The 19,437-nt window shown below is 41.5% G+C and overlaps 1 protein-coding gene and 1 pseudogene across 24 annotated transcripts in view; both read left to right on the forward strand.

Moving 5' to 3' along the window:
* Positions 1 to 19,437, forward strand: part of LOC309611857 (uncharacterized protein) — a 112,999-nt gene that overhangs the window by 4,939 nt on the left and 88,623 nt on the right. Inside the window, exon 3 of one of the 23 annotated variants that reach the window (XM_082356825.1) lies at positions 17,494 to 17,557. The exons of the other annotated variants lie outside the window; for them this stretch is intronic. The gene's annotated coding sequence lies outside the window, so the exon portion shown is untranslated. The remainder of the gene's footprint in view (positions 1 to 17,493; positions 17,558 to 19,437) is intronic. 23 annotated transcript variants of the gene reach the window in all.
* On the forward strand, positions 1,086 to 3,786 carry LOC309611865 (ubiquitin-fold modifier 1 pseudogene; annotated as a pseudogene). Its single transcript has one exon. The product of its transcript is annotated as a ubiquitin-fold modifier 1 pseudogene (transcript).

Consider the following 19,437-nt stretch of genomic DNA (forward strand, 5'->3'; position numbering starts at 1 on the left):
ATTTATACCAAGGAAATTAGCACATGTTACAAATCTATCAGCTTTTTCCACCAGGAAGCTGGTTGTTAAACATTTACCAGCATACCACTGGGCTTAGGGAGGCATAACATGCATGTTAATATCCTTGGGTAATTCCAGAAATGTCTGTGGAGGGAAACCGGACTTCCTGATTGTAAAGGACTTGGGGAATCATGATTTAGGGTCTTAATAAAATCATGATTTTATTTGTACTTACTGACAGGAAATACCTGGGCCAGATTAGTGCTCAGAGGAACCCAACTATCACTGTGCTGAGACCAGAAAGATGTCCCTATGGAGTGTCCTCAAAGAAGGCACTTTGGAACACAGTGAACAGCAGCCTCATGATTCCTTTTAGCACAGACTTTCATAGGGATGTTTTATATGCCTCTTGATATTGGCCAATAGCCAATATGGTGTGAAAGTGAATAGGTTTAGGTAGCCAAGTGTGAAGGTTGTGATAGTGATATATAGCTCTTTGCTGCCTTGACTAATCCAGGATAGCTTATAAATGAATGAATCAACATTCATCAGGCTGTCCTTTCATGAATATGATTCCTCTTAATCAAGTCTTTAATAGTCTTAAATGGCAGTAAGTTCTAAATTTTACTAGATGTACCTTGAGGGCAGCCATTCTGTATATCGAATGTCATAGACTTTTGTAGTCAGCTTAATTCAAGGATACTGAGAAACCAGACAAGGACACATGCATCAGTAGGAGGCCACCCCTGTCAGTACAGAGCCAGACCTGGTATACACCTAGGCAGGGCCAAGAATTTTGCTTAGGATTTACTTTTGGTTTCATTTCAATACACATATGAGAGAATAATCAAGCACCAGAGTGATCAGCTAAGCCATAAGGCATGTCCTCAGTCATTTTAGCCCCCCAAATTATAAAGCCAGGTATAACCAAATGCCTCTTCCCCTGCCCTTGGCCAAAACCCTCCCCCTTCCCCCACTTCTGACACCCCCAACTCTCTCTCTCTCTCTCTGTCTCTCTCTCTCTGTCTCTCTCTCTCTCTCTCTCAGTGGAACATTGTCTCTTAAGGAAACTCTCTGGTATATGCTTCAAGGTAAAATGATCACAAAATAAATGCCTAGGTTAGCGTGGGGTTTCTGCCCAGACCGGCTGCACCATGTCGAAGGTTTCCTTTAAGATCACACTGACGTCGGACCTGCAGCTGCCGTACAAAGTACTCAGTGTTCCTGAAAGTACACCTTTTACAGCAGTCTTAAAGTTTGCAGCAGAAGAATTTAAAGTTCCTGCAGCAACAGGTGCAATTATTACCAATGATGGAATAGGAGTAAATCTTGCACAGACTGCTGGAAATGGTTTTCTAAAGCACGGTTCAGAACTGGGAATAATTCCTAGAGATTGTGTCGGAAGTTGTTAATATCTGCTGCTTGGAACATAAAATCCCCTTCCAGAATAAATATTGGTATTGTTATTGTTGTAAAATTGGAGCCAGGCATTTGAAATCCTATGAAGACACCAGTAGTTGGTGAAGTAATGAAAGGTGACTCTCTGTCCCTTGTTGTTATTCACACTCTTCATGTGAAGAGGGGACGCTTCTCTGTTGAGGGTGTTATCACCAGGGAAGATCACATTACTACCTCACAGCACACACAGGTAGTTCATTGGGGGTAAATGGATTATCCACCCGTGTCTTATAACTGGAGGATGCTTCTGATCATTCTTTCTGAGAACATTTGGAAAATTAAAATTTACTGAATCTTCCTATTTGTCTTTGAGTTAAAAATGTAAAAGAGATTATCAATCCATATGTGGCAGTTTGCTTGATAGCATCTGACTTGCAGACACAAAAATAGTTGAATTCTTCATTATATATCGTTTATGATAAAGGATCACATCAATGAATAACTACCTTTTTATCATTTAGCTTGTTTTAAAGTTTTAAACTTCTTGAGTTCTTATAAATGCTAATTGAAAATTCAAAGAGCCAAAAATTGAATTTTTGATCTAGCCCCTTATGTGTAACATTGGTATCCCACGCCAAAGAGTTTAATTGAGACTGAAGTAGAAGCATCAGTTGCTGAATTATGCATTCCTTTATTGATCTCTTTTTAAAAAACCTTTAAAACAGGAATCCTAATATCCTAGAATATTAGGATAATATTTCTAAATAACGTTCGGGGAGAAAGTATTGTTGTAAAGACGATGTGATGTTCACAACAGAGCTCAAGGAAATGCTAACTGAAATGCTCACTAATTCTACTTACTGAAGACCCAACATTTAAGGAAGTGTTAAGATTAGTTACTAGAATGAATAAGAAGCTAGGAAAGGAAGATGGGGAAGCCCAGATGACCAGGCTTCTAGTAAGAAGGAAAGAAACAAAAATGAAGGGGAGCAGAAAGCTGTAACAGAGTGTCACAGAAAAGGCCAAACTGGATAGACAAAACTGCAGAGGCTACGTTGGGAAGAACTGAAAGGAAAATGAAATACTTGACATTGTTATAAGGAGCAGAAGGCAATCAGAGAAAGCAAAGCAGAGGCCTTGTCAACATACAGATTTCAAAATTCCCCGTAGAGAATCTAAAGAATGATAATGCATAAGGGAAGATTTTGTTTGCCCTTAGAGAGGACATCAGTATCTGTGCACATCTTGAAAGGTGAAATGAAGGCTCGTAGTGATTGAAAACCAGTGCTTGGCTTGCTGTATTCTAGATGGTAAGCTCTCTGTAGGCAGGCCTGGTGTCTGTCTTGCTCTTTCTAGGCCTGGAAATGTAGGCTTTCAATGAATATGTGTAGAATTATTCATGAATAAAGTATTTCTAAGACCGATTTTTATCTAAGTGTGCATAGGTTCTAGGTTCATTGGGAAAAAAAATAATGCAACAGAATCAGTATCCGAAGGGTAATACTGGTTAAGTTTAATGAAATAACTAGATATTGTTCATATACTTGACAAATGAACAGCAGCATTCTGAATTGTAAAGGGAAAAAAAACTTGTGCTGAGGTAGTATGCTGCTAATGTTTGGGGAATTTTTTATTTTTATAAACAAAGTCTGAAGCTTAAAGACTCCCGGTCTTTAACAACATTAAGCCTCAGTTAACCAGAAATTTATGAATACCCATTTTTTGTTTTATTTAGATATCCCCCATTCTGTTTCTAGCACAAAATTCTGCCTGATTTGTTACATTAATAAGTTTTATGATGTCTTGTACCATAATTTGTTTAATATTTTTTTCTTTGGTTGGAAAATTTTATTGCAGTAAGTTCTTAAAAAATATTTTCTTAAAGAACTAGACATTTTGTTATTAAATAAATGTGATCTGTAACTTCTTTGTGCAGAATGTTTTGAAGTGTTGTATTTAGTTTAAATGCTTTATTGGTACATAATTAATATCTTGTGAAAATACATTTTCTTATACCATAAAAAAAAATAAAATATATGCCTAGTAATTGAAGGAGTTAACTGTATAACTTAACTATAAGACAATTAAAGTTGGATGGGCAGCTGTCACAAAGGATGACTAATTTTTGAAGAGTTGATCTGTGGCTCTTCTTTTTTTTTTTTTTTTTCTTGTGATTAGATTACAGGGCTGTCTATTTAGGTCACTCCCTAGTTTGTTACAATAAAACCATGTCATCTACCTACATGAGATTGTTTCTCTTTCAGTGCTCTCCTATCTTGCTCATTCAAAGATATTCAAGAAATAACTCAATGTGTTTGTTGGTGAAGAAAAGTACACCAAATGGGAAAGTTTGTTTCAAATAAAACAGTTTAAATGTTTTGTTTCTAATGACAGTGGCTCTCCTCATATAGTATATCCAAATTATGTTTGTCACGTTTTCAATTGGAGAAGGTTTGCTTCTGAATGGTTTCATAAGTCTCTGTTTCAGTTGGCTTTGGTAAATAAACAAAGGGTTATTAAGTTTTTTAATGTAGTTATAAAATGAGTGGCTCTCCCCTAAGACTACATTAAAATTAATGGCATGTATCTCCTAAAACTAAAACCAGATGTGTCTGTGAGCTGTGAAAAATATTTATTGGAGTGACATCAACCCTAATAGACCCTTTTATATAGGAAACACTGGTTAAATAGAATATTTTTCAGTTATTCAAATCTTGATTCAAAGCAAATCTAGTCTACTATAAATACATTCTTAATTGAAATACCCTAATGTTACTTGTTATCTGAGGACATCTTATAGTGAACAGACCTCCAAAGCAAAGTGAATAATGAATTGTTTCACTATTTATGAAATATTTAGTATGTTTGATTCTGTACTGAAGAAAACATGATCTTCCCAACTTTCAAGTGGTTTAATGGCTATTTGGGAAAATGACCACAAAATGATTTGGATAGTGGGAAAAGCATTGGCTTGAAGGTGGGAGACCAAAGTAGCTGAATACCCTTAAACAAATCTCTCTGTCTTTCTGAACCTTGGCTTCATTACCTACAAAATTAGTTGCATTAATGATCTCCAAAGTTTCTTCCAGCTCTAACAAGTCTTTGATCCTAGGACACACAAATGAAACCCAGAATGTAACATAATATTGTACAGGCTGTCCCCAACTTAGGAACTGGATCAACTCCAAAAGGTCAATTGTTTGGAACACAGAATATATTTTCCCACAGAGACTGTGGTACAAGTGGTGGTTAAATCCTAGATCCGTCTGCAAAATCAATTTAATCCTTAATGTAACTGTAGAAGAGTATCCATGGTAATATGGACTCTAAACACCAATTACGTATAACAGAGTTTATGGGAAAAGCCATTGAGGATTCCAATTTGGCATGGCAGAAAACATCTATCAGTGTTTTCCACTACCTGAAGCAATAGGCATGAAGCAATTCTAGTTCTAATTTGCAGGCAGACCTGGGCCCCAAATGGTAGACAAAGCCTGGATGGGCACCATGGAGAGTGAGGTAGGCTCTGACACTTCTGATCTCATAAGGGGGTCAGGGGTGGGGTGGCTGAGGACAGTTCATGGTGTCTGGAGTTTTGGTTGCCAGGAAGGAGTTGGCTCCAAACCAAAGGATAGGGAATGTAAGGGCAGGAGGAAAAAAAGGGAGTGAACATGTGTGTGCTGGAAACTTTTAAGAGAAAAGATACAATTACTTTTGATCTCACTCCCTTTGTGGTTGAGGAAGTTGAGGTCTAGGAAGGGTACATTGCACTGACTTAATAGCAAAGCTAGGACTTGAATCTAGACCTAATGATTCTTAGCCCAGAGCCCTCCCCTCCCCTCTGATTTTGACTTGAAAGCCGTCATGCTGTGCAAGAACCTACTCTTTTCATCCGCCTCTCTTTCCTGCGCAGGAATCCCTAGAACCCTTTACCCCCACCCCATCCTTATCCTATTTTTCATCCTCTGGTCTTCCAGGGCAGTCTGGTCAACGATCAGCACAGCAGTTTTCTGTTTTGCCCATATGTGGTTTAACAGTGCCACCAGCTCAAAGAATGACTTACTAGTTGCCAAAAAGAAGCCCCTCAGACTCCTCTCCAGGTTGGCACAAACCACCCAGAGAATGAGACTGAGTAATCCCAAACTCTAGTGACCTTGGATTACTTCTAGTAGTGATGTTTCTGTTAAGACAAAACCCAACCTGGCTGGGAGAGCCAGTGTCCCAGTGTCCAGGTGACAGCCATTGCTCCTTTGTCAGAAATAAGGCTTCTGGCAGGAGGTTCCTAAGTGTACCATGTGCTGGGAATTTTTACTGACTATCACATTTAATCCCTCTAAAAATCCTGTGAGGTCAGTATCTTCCCTTTCATAGATGTGGGAATGAAGACTCAAAAGCCTTCGGCTTGCCGTGAGTCACCAGGTTGGTCTGATTTCTGAGCCCTGGCTGGAAAAGGCAGGCAGCGCGACTTAGAGATTGGGGCTGGTTCGGTGGACCAGCTCTGGGACACTGTTGTGAGAGGAAGTGGGAAGTGAGGAGAAGGGTGGGCCCTGGCAGTGGCTGTAATCTGCTTTGATGGCAGGGATAGCTTGCTCAAAGCAGGATGGGAGTGGGCAGAAGCTGGGTGATTTCTCAGTAGGGCAGGTACTTCTGGAATGAGAGGGAAGGAGGGTTCATTCACACCTACAGCCAGGGGGAGGGTGGGGAATGCCTGCCCCACACACCTGAGAGAGCTCCTGGGCCAGGCCAACAGTCCCACTTATGCAACCCTGATTTGTCCATATTTTATGCCAGGCCTGCAGGAGTAGTGCTCAGGAGTATGGTTCAGATCCTGAGCTTTTTAGAATTCCTGAGGGAGAGGACAGTGAGGTCAGGTAAGGCCATAATACAAGTGGTGCAGCTGAAGGGGCTTGAGCTGGGTTGTGAAGCATTGTGGGGTTTACATCAGTGCCTTTCACATAAAGTGTCTGTGTGTGTGTGTTGTCAGAATCATCTAGGGAACTCTTGGAAAATACCAATGTTTGATTTCCCCTCCTCCCCTTAGGAAGTCCTATCTAATTCTCAGCACTGGGAGTAGAGGAGTAGGTATTTTGAAACAATGCCCTAGGGAATTCTGATAGGGACTCACGCATCCCTCCTCCATTTTTCACTGGCATAGATCTCAAAAGATAAAGCAAAACATAACAAAGAGACGCTCAGGTAGGAGATCCAGGGGAGGGCTCTTCGGGTGAAGGGATTGTTTCTGGTGAAGTTTGCAAAAGTATAAGGAGCCTGGAATGCCTGGGGCAGAGGGTGTACACAGGGAGTGGTAGGAAATAGGGTGGGGTGATTAAGATGAGCGGTCAAGGAGGAACTGGAATGCTGGGCAGGAGAGTTTAAACCTGATGCTGTTTGAAACAGGAAACTGTTCATGTATTCTCATTCAGTGATTATCTATTGAACACCTACTCTGTGCCAGGCACTGTGTTATGTGCTGGGGATACAGCAGAGAACAAAATAAAGTTTTTGCTCATCAAGTTTGTATTCTGGTAGAGGAACTGTAGGGTGGTCAGTCCATCCCAGTTTGCCTGGAACTTTCTGTTTTTTGGTTGGGCGGGGGGGTTAACATTTTATTTATTTTTTTAAATTTATTTGTTTACTTATTTTTGGCTGTGTCAGGTCTTGGTTGCGGCACACAGGATCTTTCGTTGCAGCGCGCAGGTTTCTCTCTAGTTGTGACGTGTGGGCTCAGTAGCCCCGTGGCATGTGGGATCTTAGTTCCCTGACCAGGGATCGAACCCGCATCCCCTGCATTGGAAGGTGGATTCTTAACCACTGGACCGCCAGGGAAGTCCCAACTTTCTGCGGTTTTAACACTGAAAGTGCCTTGGCCCAGGAACCCCCTGGGCAAAGCAGAATAGTTGGTTTCCTAGGAGGTGGAATGTGCATGCGTGCCTGTGTAATACTAGGGGTCATAAAGAAACATAAAGCAGGGTAAGAAGTTGGGGATAAAGAAAAATGCTTTTTTAGAGGGGGTGGTCAGGGAGGATCTCTGAGAACATGATAAATGAGTAGCCATCTGAATAAAATGAGAGTGAGGGCCATGTAATATCTCAGAGTAGGTTGGTGAGGGGTGATTATTTCTAGCAGAGAGGAATACCGTGTAAAGGCCCTGAGGTGGAAACATGCTTGACATAGATGAAGAATAGCCTTGGCAGAGAGGTTGAGAGAAGGAGTCAGAAGCAGAGAAGGTCCCAAGAGAGTGAGCCATGCCGGGAACACTGGATTATATTTAGTGTGATGGGAGCCCATGGAGGGCTGAGAACAGAGGCATGACCTAATCCCTCAGAAGGTGGGGAAAACAAGAGTGGGAACAGGAAGACCATTTAGGAAGCAACTTCATTAGGAAGTCTTGAAGAGTTCCTCCTCAAAAGGTTTGATCAGAGAAAGAGCAGGATACAATGCCATTCAAGTAAATGAGCCTGGGCAGGATTGGGCTGACCCAGGCTGTCCTACGGTGATGACATTGGGAATGGAAATGTGGAAACATCTAGAACTGTCTTGGAGACGGGGTTAACAGAAGTTGGCGGTACAGGATTTACAGGGGGATGAAGGAGGGTGATGATTCCAAGCTAGTATTCCACACACTAGTTTTCCTAGTTTGAATTTCTCCCTCAATTGTCCTGATCCAAACGTCATGGCTCATGAAGTTTTCTACTAGAATGAGGAACATTCCATGGTAGGGTCGCAAGAGCAGGAACTTGGGGTTATACAATCCAGGGCACACACCGTGGCTCCATCACAGACAAGCCATGCCCTTCAGACAGCTCACCTAAACTCTGGGGCTCTCAGTATCCCTGCCAGTAGAATAGGAATCATACTGCTTGGCAGAGCTGGGAGCACTAAATGAGGTAACACTCATAGAGGACCTAGTTCAGAACATGCTGAGCCGTCAGTCTGGGTTCATTCTCTCCCTCTGTTTGCACCCTGGGAGTTCAGTGTGTGTGCCTACACATTTTCAGAAGTTATCAGTACTCTATATGTCATTTTGTGCTCTTTGGCCCGCTTTCCCTCTCCCCCAGCCTGCTTATTCCATACACACATTTCTCTGTGTTGGTGGAGTGCACACTCTGGTCATTTGGTTCTTCTTCTTCCTCTTCACTGGTTCTGCCTATGTTCAGATGTTCCTTTCCTTTCATTGGGACAGTTTTAGAAACCTCCCAACTGGTCCTCCCATCCTCCAGCCTATACTCTTATATCCTTCAGGCCACATCATCTTCAGTGTAAAATCTAAACACCTGAGCCGGTCTTGCATAGTCCACGTTGCCTCTGCCTACTTTTCTGTAAACTCTGCTCCCTGATTTACCCCCATCTTTGGCCCCACCCTCCATCCTTCACCCCTGACAAGTCTACTGTTTTATTCCTTGTGCTCCCATGGTAGTTTGTACCTACTGATACTTTTCTCCCATTATTTGTGTATAAAAAGAGCAAGGTATTTGGTGCAGGGGTTCAGAGCTCAGTCTCTGGAGCCACCCAACCTCCATCCTAATCCCAGCCCTGTTACTTATCAGTTAGGCCTAATGATTAGGGATTAATTAAATAAACGATGATACTTCCCTAAACTGGAATGCCATGACCTTGAGCAAGCTATTTCATCGTTGTGCTTCAGGGACAATAATAATATCCACCTCACAGGGTTGTCGTGAGTATTAAGAGTTAATACATCTGGGCTTCCCTGGTGGCACAGTGGTTAAGAACCTGCCTGCTAACACAGGGGACACAGGTTTGAGCCCTGGTCCGGGAAGATCCCACATGCCGCGGAGCAACTAAGCCCATGGGCCACAACTACTGAAGCCCGCACTCTTAGAGCCCGTGCTCCGCAACAAGAGAAGCCACCGCAATGAGAAGCCCTTGCACGGCAACCAAGAGTAGCCCCCGCTCACCACAACTAGAGAAAGCCCGCGCGCAACAATGAAGACCCAATGCAGCCAAAAATAAAAGTAAATAAAATAAATAAATTTATTAAAAAAAAAGAGTTAATACATCTGAAGCACTTAAATAGTACCTGCTACATAGGAAGCCCTCCAGAAACATTGCCTATAATTATTACATCTATCTCCCTGAGTTTGAGTTCCTTGAAGGAAGAGACTAGAGATCTAGTCTTTCAAATGTTTGTTGAACAAAGACGTAAGTAAATCTCCTTTTAAAGACATTATTCCCCCTTTTACTTAATTTTTTCTCTTTTAATTTATTTATTTATTTTTGGCTGCGTTGGGTCTTCGTTGCTGCGTGCGGGCTTTCTCTAGTTGTGGCAAGTGGGGGCTACTCTTCCTTGTGGTGCATGGGCTTCTCATTGCGGTGGCTTCTCTCGTTGCAAAGCACGGGCTCTAGGCGTGCGGGCTTTGGTAGTTGCAGCATGCGGGCTCAGTAGTGTGGCGCCCAGGCTTAGTTGCTCTGTGGCATGTGGGATCTTCCCGGACCGGGGCTCGAACCCGGGTCCCCTGCATTGGCAGGCGGATTCTTAACCACTGCGCCACCGAGGAAGCCCTTAATTTGCATTTTTAACAAGCCTCTCCATTTTTCCAGATAGTGATTTACTACATTTATAATCAGATGTGCAAAATTCTGGTTCATTTTCCTTAATTACTTACGGAATACAGTTGGATATTGACCATACATTTTTGGATCTATATATTTATATCAGTTTTTATCAATATATTTTGGATGGGAAGATCCTATTTATGTATATTGAGCACATGTATTTTCTTCATTCTGTGTTTTCCTTTAAGTATATATTTTGTGTTCTGATGTGTTTTGTTTATTTGAACTCATCTATTTTGTCTCTACCAAAAGCATCCATTGAGTAAAATAGTAGACTGTTGGAGCTTGGAAGAACTTTAATGTCATGGTCCTTATTCTTCTTATAGATGAGGAATCTGAGGGTCCAACAAATAACTCGAATCCTATAAACCAATAAGAAGAAAGGCAACCCAGTTTTTAAAATGGGCAAAAGATTTGAAGAAGCATTTCATAGAAAAGATTGTCCAAATGTCCAGTAAGTGTCTGAAAAAGTACTCAACATCATTAGTCACCAGGGAAATGCAAGTGAAAACCACAATGAGATACCAACTCATCCTCTTTATTTATTTAATTTATTTATTTATTTACTTTTGGCTGCCTTGGGTCTTTGTTGCTGTGCGCAAGCTTTCTCTAGTTGCGGCGAGCGGGGGCTACTCTTCATTGCTGGGAGCAGGCTTTTTATTGCGGTGGCTTCTCTTGTTGTGCAGCATGGGCTCTAGGCCTGCAGGCTTTAGTAGTTGTGGCACGCAGGCTCAGTAGCTGTGGCTTGCGGGCTCCAGAGTGCAGGCTCGGTAGTTGTGGCACACGCACAGGCTTAGTTGTTCTGCGGCATGTGGGATCTTCCTGGACCAGGGCTCGAACCCGTGTCCCCTACATTGGCAGGCAGATTCTTAACCACTGCTCCACCAGGGAAGTCCCCAACTCATACTCTTTAGGATAGTTAAACTTTAAAAGATTTGAAATTATCAAGTGAAGGTATGTTTTGGAACTCTCACACATTGCTCTTGGGAATGTAAATTTGGTAGAATTGGTTTGGAAAACTGGCACATTTATAAAAGCCAGATCTAAGGCTACCCTATGACTTAGCAATTCCACTCCTAGGTATATACCCAACAGAAATGGGTGCATGTGATCACTAAAAGACACGAACAAAATGTTCATGACAGTTTTATTTTTAATAACCAAAATTTGGAAACAAACTAAATATCCTTCAACAGGAGAAGTGATAAATAAATTGTAGTGTATTCACATGGTGGAATTTTGTACAGCAAAAACAGATGAAACAACAATCTACTGCTACATGTGACAACATGCATGAATCTCACAGACATAACGAGTGAAAAAAGGAAAACGTAAAAAGTATATACTAGGGAACTCCCTGGTAGTCCAGTGGTTAGGGCTCCGAGCTTCCACTGAGGAGGCATGGGTTCGATCCCTGGTCAGGGAACTAGGATCCTGCATGCGGTGCTGCCAAAGTATATACCATATGATTCCATTTATATTAAAATCAAAAACAGATAAAACGAATCAAAAGTGGTAAAAGTAAGGATAGGATATACCTCTGGGGCATAAGGATATTGACTGGAAAGGACAAGTGAGAACTTTCTGGGGTGTTGGAATATCCATTATGATGATCTAGGTTTGGGTTAAACAAGTATATACTTACACAGTGTATCAAAATGTGTATTTAAGATTAGTATGCTTTACTATATATATAGATAGATAGAGATATAGCACCTCAATGAAGAGTATTACCCTAAAATTAAAGAAAATTTTAATTTTCTTTTTTGTGCTATGTGTTTTAAATGTTCTCACCTTTTCCTCAGCTATATTTTCCAGAAAGTCTAAAATGAAGTCATGATAAATCGTAACGAGAGAAAAATAGAAGTTATTATTTTTAAAAGCTAGAATGGTATCTCAGCTTCCTATCCAGATTTAGTGCCCTGAGCCCTGGACCTAGCTAAAAATAGTTCAGAGCTTTGCCAGCTGGTGACCTGGGAACTGGGCTATGTTTAGCAGAAACCAGCACGTGAGTGAAATGGGGGAGAGCCAAGTGGAGCGCTGTGGGTCTGGTAGGCATGGCTCACTCTCAGCAAGCTGTTTGAGCCATGCCTGCCATCAGTAACTCAGGCTGTTTCTTCCACTGCAGATCAGTGGGTAGTGTAGAGTCACAGTTTACTGGTGAGTGGAAATGAGAGGGAGGGACAAGAATCCATATTGATTAGAAGGGGAGAGGTCCAGCACTGGGAGACTGGACATAAAGGAAGTCAGAGTAGTTAAGCCCTGGCTAAACCCAGGGTATACCTTCCTTTTTTCTTCACCAGGTTAGACTCAATTTTTGCTTTTGCAAAATGTATTCATTTCCCAACAACTCTATTTTATCTTTTATTTTTTTTTAAAAGGAATTCCTTTAATTAATTAATTAATTTATTTATTTATTTTTGGCTGTGTTGGGTCTTCGTTTCTGTGCAAGGGCTCTCTCCAGTTGCGGCGAGCGGGGGCCACTCTTCATCGCGGTGCGCGGGCCTCTCACTATCGCGGCCTCTCTTGTTGTGGAGCACAAGCTCCAGACGCGCAGGCTCAGTAGTTGTGGCTCACGGGCCTAGTTGCTCCGCAGCACGTGGGATCTTCCCAGACCAGGGCTCGAACCCGTGTCCCCTGCATTGGCAGATTCTCCACCACTGCGCCAGCAGGGAAGCCCTATTTTATCTTTTTTAATTGAAGTATAGTTGATTTATAATATTGTGTTAGTTTCAGGTGTACAGTAAAGTGATTCAGTTATATACATATATTTTTCAGATTATTTCCCATTATAGGTTATTATAAGATATTGAATATTGTTCCCTGTGTTATACAGTAAATCCTCGTTGCTTATCTATTTTATGTATAGTAGTTTGTTAATTACATACTCTGAGTTTATCCGCCCCCCACCTTTGGTAACCATAAGTTTGTTTTCTACGTCTTTGAGTCTGTTTCTGTTTTGTATATAAATTCATTTGTATTGTTTTTTAGATTTTACATAAAAGTGATATCATATAATATTTCTGTTTTGTATATAGGTTCATTTGTATTATTTTTTAGATTCCACATAAAAGTGATATCATGTAATATTTGTTTATCTCTGTCTGACTTACTTCAAATAGTATGATATTCTCTAGGTCCATCCATGTTGCTGCAAATGGCAATATTTCATTATTTTTATGTGGCTGAGTAATATTCCATTGTATATATTGGGTTGACCAAAAAGTTCTTTTGGCTTTTTCCGTAACATCTTACTTACTGTAGCTTTGTAGTATTGTCTGAAGCCTGGAGGGTTATGCCTCCAGCTTTGTTCTTTTTCCTCAGGATTGCTTTGGCAATTCTGGGTCTTTTGTGGTTCCATATAAATTTTAGGATTGTTTGTTCTAGTTCTGTGAAAAGTATTATGGATAATTTGATAGGGATCGCATTAAATCTGTTGATTGTTTTGGGCAGTATGGCCATTTTAACAATATTAATTCTTCTAATCCATGAGCACGGGATATCTTTCCATTTCTTTGAATCATCTTCAGTTTCCTTTATCAATGTTTTATAGTTTTCATCAAATGTCTTTCACCTCCTTGGTTAGGTTTATTCCTAGGTTTTTTGTTTGCTTGTTTGTTTTTAGCGGTGATTTTAAATGGTATTGTTTTTGAACTTTCTCTTTCTGATATTTCATTGTTAGTGTAAAGAAATGCAACACTTTTCTATATATTAATCTTGTATCCTGCTACCTTGCTGAATTCATTTATTAGTTCGAACAGTTTTTATGTGGAGCCTTTAGGGTTTTCTATTTAGAATGTCATGTCGTCTGCAAAGAATGACAACTTTACCTCTTCCCTTCCAATTTGGATATGTTTTATTTCTTTTTCTTGTCCGATTGATGTGGCTAGGACTTCCAGTACTATTACAACTCAGTTTTAAATGTTATACTTAAGGAAACGAGTTGCAGAACTATTTAGATTGCAACGCTTAAACATTCCCTGAGTGGTTTTGCTGCTGAATAAGCCTAACTGGAAGAATTAGCTTCACTTAACCTCTTCCTCCTGTAATGTGCCCGTCTAAAATGTAGGAATGACTAGTGTAATTATCCGTGTCACAGAGATGTTTTGAGGCTTAATTAACAGTTATAACCCACTCTGAATACTCTGAAGTATTCAGAGAAGAAAGGGTTAATAGGAATGGTGCTGCTCTAAGTTCTACTTGCAAACTGACAAGTTACCAAACATGGTATGTGGTACTCTAGTGCCAAACATACTAGCATGGTACCTCCAAGATTTCACCCGATTTAATTAGAATCACCATCACTCAACCAACACTAGTTGAGAGAACTCTATTTCTACATTGTGTTCTTCTTTTTTTTTTTTTTCCCGGCCACACGGATGCGGGAATCTTAGTTCCCTGACCAGGGATCGAACCCACGCCCCCTGCAGTGGAAGCACGGAGTCTTAACCACTGGACCACCAAGGAAGTCCCCATTGTGTTCATTTTTTAAAGGAAGGTGTAAATATAAGCGTAATTCATAACAAGTGACAACTTTTAAAGAAATGACTTTAAACAACTTGATATGTTGCTGTTGTCAGTAGACAGAACTTTTAGCCCCAAAGTAAGATGCAACCTGACTTTTAAGGCAGGGGCAAGGATGTGCCAAACTCTGAGATCAAAAGTAAGCTTTAATTCAAACACTGTGGATGCCATTAGAAACTTTCCTAAAAATAAATCCATCCTGTTGCATGATTTAGAAATGGCTTAGGATACCATCTTTTCCAGCCTTAAGAAGCAGAAACCCCGAAATGTCATCAATGAAAAACAATCTGGGAGATGCTACTAAGACTCTGTCAAGGGTATGGTCTCCCTTCCTACAGTAACCAATAAACCTGGCTTTGCTTAATTAAAAAAATCAAATCTGTGAGCAAACAAGAATGCGGTGGGCCAAATAATGACAATGAAGATGATGACAATAATGGTGGTAATAATAATGACAGGAAACAGGTATTGAGGGCTTACTAGGTGCCAGACACTTTTCTAAGGGCTTTACATGTCTTGACTCAGTTGATCCCTGTAGTAGCCCAGGAAGATAAGACCTATTATTATCCCTGTTTTACAGACAAACAAACTAAGGCTTGGAGAAGTTAAGTGACTAACTTGCCTAAGGTTATATAGCTTAGCAGCCGCTTTCAAAACTTTGGTGTGGGGACTTCCCTGGTGGCGCAGTGGTTAAGAATCCGCCTGCCGAGCATGTCCAAAGGAGGGCCTCTGGAGTGTGGAGTTCCGGAGTTTGGAGTATCATATGTTCCAGCAGAATATGCTTCCTCTAGAATTGCTGAACAGATTTTTACAAGAATAAGTACTGATGATGATATTGAAACAAATTCATCAACATTTATGAAGGAAATGAAAGAGCCATCATTTATTAGATGAGAAAATGAGTCACCATAATAATGATGAATGAAAATACTGCTCGTTATAAAGTCAAGGAAGCGACCCTGTGAAACTGGGCTATCATTCGGCAGTGTTGTTGAGTTTTCCCTTCTAAATTCAGGTTATAGGTTATTACAAGATATTGAGGGACTACCCTGGTGGCGCAGTGGTTAAGAATCTGCCTGCCAATGCAGGGGACACAGGTTCCAGCCCTGGTCCGGGAAGATCCCACATGCTGCGGAGCAACTAAGCCCATGAGCCACAACTACTGAGCCTGCGCTCTAGAGCCCGCGAGCCACAACTACTGAAGCCCGTGCGCCTAGAGCCCATGCTCCACAACAAGAGAAGCCACCGCAATGAGAAGCCCGCGCACCCCAACGAAGAGTAGCCCCCGCTCACCACAACTAGAGAAAGCCCACACACAGCAACAAAGACCCAACTCAGCCAAAAATAAATAAATAAATAAAATATAAAAAAATAATAAGTAAAGAATCCGCCTGCCAATGCGGGGGACATGGGTTCAAGCCCTGGTCCGGGAACATCCCACGTGCCGCGGAACAACTAAGCCCGTGCACCACAACTACTGAGCCTGCACTCTAGAGCCCGTGAGCTGCAACTACTGACCCTGTGTGCCACAACTACTGAAGCCCTCACGCCTAGAGCCTGTGCTCTGCAACTAGAGAAGCCACTGCAATGAGAAACCCTCTTGCCGCAACTGGAGAAAGCCCACACGCAGCAACGAAGACCCAACGCACCCAAAAAAAATTTTTTAATAAAAAAAATTTAAAAAAAAAACGGGGGGCTTCCCTGGTGGCGCAGTGGTTGAGAATCTGCCTGCCAATGCAGGGGACGTGGGTTCGAGCCCTGGTCTGGGAAGATCCCACATGCCGTGGAGCAACTAGGCCTGTGAGCCACAACTACTGAGCCTGCGCATCTGGAGCCTGTGCTCCGCAACAAGAGAGGCCGCGATAGTGAGAGGCCCGCGCACCGCGATGAAGAGTGGCCCCCGCTTGCCGCAACTGGAGAAAGCCCTCGCGCAGAAACAAAGACCCAACACAGCCAAAGATAAATAAATAAAATAAAGAATTAAACAAAAAAAAAACAGGGCTTCCCTGGTGGCGCAGTGGTTGAGAATCTGCCTGCCAATGCAGGGGACACGGGTTCGAGCCCTGGTCTGGGAAGATCCCACATGCCGCGGAGCAGCTAGGCCCGTGAGCCACAATTACTGAGCCTGCGCGTCTGGAGCCTGTGCTCCGCAACAAGAGAGGCCACGATAGTGAGAGGCCTGCACACCGCGATGAAGAGTGGCCCCCGCTTGCCGCAACTAGAGAAAGCCCTCGCACAGAAACGAAGACCCAACACAAGCCATAAATAAATGAACAAATAAATAAAAATTAAAAAAAAAATTTTGTTTAAAAAAAAAAAAAAAGAAAAAAAAAAAAAGAAAAACAAACTTTGGTGTGCTTACAGTTCCCCAGAAAAATAATTTAAATCAATATTCCCAGCCCAACACCATAGATTTTGATTCAGAAGTGTGGGACGGGGCCTGAAAAAATGCATTTTTAATAAATACCCGAGGAACATTTACTGTAGGTGACCTTCAGACCACCCTCTGGGAATCAGTGACCCAGTTCTAGAAAAAAGGAGAGACTAGGAGTAAAAATTTGCCAATGTTTCTCCAGCACTGGCCTTCCCTGTCCAGCTGAATAGTAGATCATTTGCCCACCCGGGACTGTATGTCCTTGCAATGAAAAGAAAGACTGCTTAATGAATATAGCCTTTCCAAACATCCAACTTGATTTGTTCAACTTCCATATTTAACATTTAACCGTCTGACTTTAATCTGATTTCTTAAATATGTTTTCCTACCAGCCAGAGTGTGTGCTGACCAAAACATGAATTTCAGTCAGTAGTTGTAACTCTCATAGGTAATGAATAAATGGCATTGTACTTTATTAATTAGTCTACTATAACTCTGATTAATGTGAATCAATTCCCCAGAGCCAGCTCTCTCCCGAACAAACTGAGAACAATGACTTTATGAACGTGCAAACTTCAGGGCCAATGTACATTTTGAGGCCTGATTTATCCTTTCCTTAGTATCACTGAGCTGGAAGACACATTTTGAGACCCAGAATCCTGACACCTCCATCCCTCCAAAGGGGTAAGTTTATCAAATTTAATAGAACAATTCATAAAAAGTTATTCACTTGGGCCTTAGTCTTCCTTCCTTGGCTTTTAAACACCTGTGACCTCTGAGATCTTGAGGGGCATGGTGATGAATTTTTAACAGCCTTGCCCTTTTGCTCTTCTCATATGTCATTTGATTGATTTGGAGCATGGTATCACCTGGTAAATCTGGAAAAGACTTACAGGTGAGTTTGGCCAGAGACAATGCTATGGAGACTGAACCAACCCATATTACACACCCACCTTTCCTTATTACCTATTTTTGAAATAGAACGAAAACATGAGGCAGGCAAAAAAAACATGTTACAGTTTCCACAGTCCCTCTAAATGAGGAAATTATCGGGTATTTGCCCCTGCACACATTCCACATCCCGTGCTGTGGATGGAAGACTTACTCTTATTCCTGCTCTCTCCCCTGCCAGCCACCCTCTAGCCTTCTTTCTCTTCCCTCGCTCACCAAGCCTACTCCTCCTTTTGGGCCTGTCCCAGACCTTCTCTACTGTAATGTTCTTTACCCTCACTTTCCTATAATTGGCTCCTACTTTTTGTTCAGGTCTTAGCTTAAACTGATGACCTCCATCTATTACGTTATACATTTTTGTTTTCTGTAGCACTCACTAGCTACTGATATTTTTCTTGTTTGTTTGTTTGTTTATAGTCTGTCTCCCTCAACTAGAACATAAGCCCTGTTAGGTCAAGAATCATCTATTATGTCATATTTTCACGGTTATAGCTACAGTGCCCCAAACTGTGCCTCACACAGGAGAGATGTTTGGGGAGGAGAAAAAGGAAGACAGTGGGGAAAGACTGGTTCTGAGCTGAGACTGTTTCTGGTTGTCCAAGGCATCCAGCTAGCTATTTCTTTGCTTAAGAGTCAAATACTTTTATCCACCTCCTTTGGAAACAAATCAGAGATCTTAAAGATGTGTTGAGTTTATTGCGTAAGACTTAACAGTGGTTAAAGACCAGATGAGTTACACTGAGAGTCTTTACAAGGTATTTGTCATCATTAGCTCAGTCTCATAAATTATTGCAATATGAGATCAGCAAAAACTGCTTACGTGCTTGAATTCAGGTAGTTAAGTTTTAAAGTATAATAAAAACAGTTATACTGAAAGTTTTCTTTCCAAAGAGCTCAAAAATGCCTTTGTTAGCAGTAAATGGGGTAATGGCTTCCAAAGAAAACTGGAAGTAGGAAATGAGGTTTCCTTCTGGGAGTTAAATGGGTAAGGTACACACACACACACACACACACACACACACACACACATGGTAAGTCAACTGAAAGAGTAAACTGATAGATAACCAGTGTGTAACTGGAAACACCTATAAATTCAGCCAAGGTGACTTGGGGGTAATCTCAGGATGGCAAGCACCAGAATGTGACTGTTAATTTAACAAGTGTAAAGGTAATTGTTTAGAGAAAACCTGGATGAACAGCGGCGGTGGGCAGAGCTGCTGTTAGCCTATAGCATAGAAAACCCAAGCTAAGAAGCCAGAAGTTGATAGCAGCTTCCCAAATAGTGTTAATGGGAGAAGGGGCCTTGGCCCAAGGACTTGAGCTCTTAGGTCTCTGTGGCAAATGTATCCTTTGATAAATCATCTCCCTACTTCTCCTTATGCAGATTTGACGCTCTAAATACAGAATTTAAATCACTTTTTTCCCTGTCTACAGGGAGCAAATGCCTTGATCTGCTGATGTGAGGGCCCATTGGCTAGCTGGTTGCATTTATCATTAAAATGGAATAAATTAGTATTCTGGCTATATAGCAGTCTCTGCGAGTTTGGGTTAGTGTGAGTCTACCCCTGAGATAAAGTTCTAGAGCAGAGTGACTTGTTGGCCCCGTACTGCAT

Source organism: Balaenoptera borealis, assembly GCF_965194805.1.
Source record: "Balaenoptera borealis genome assembly, chromosome: 15".
In the NCBI taxonomy this organism is placed as follows: domain Eukaryota; kingdom Metazoa; phylum Chordata; class Mammalia; order Artiodactyla; family Balaenopteridae; genus Balaenoptera; species Balaenoptera borealis.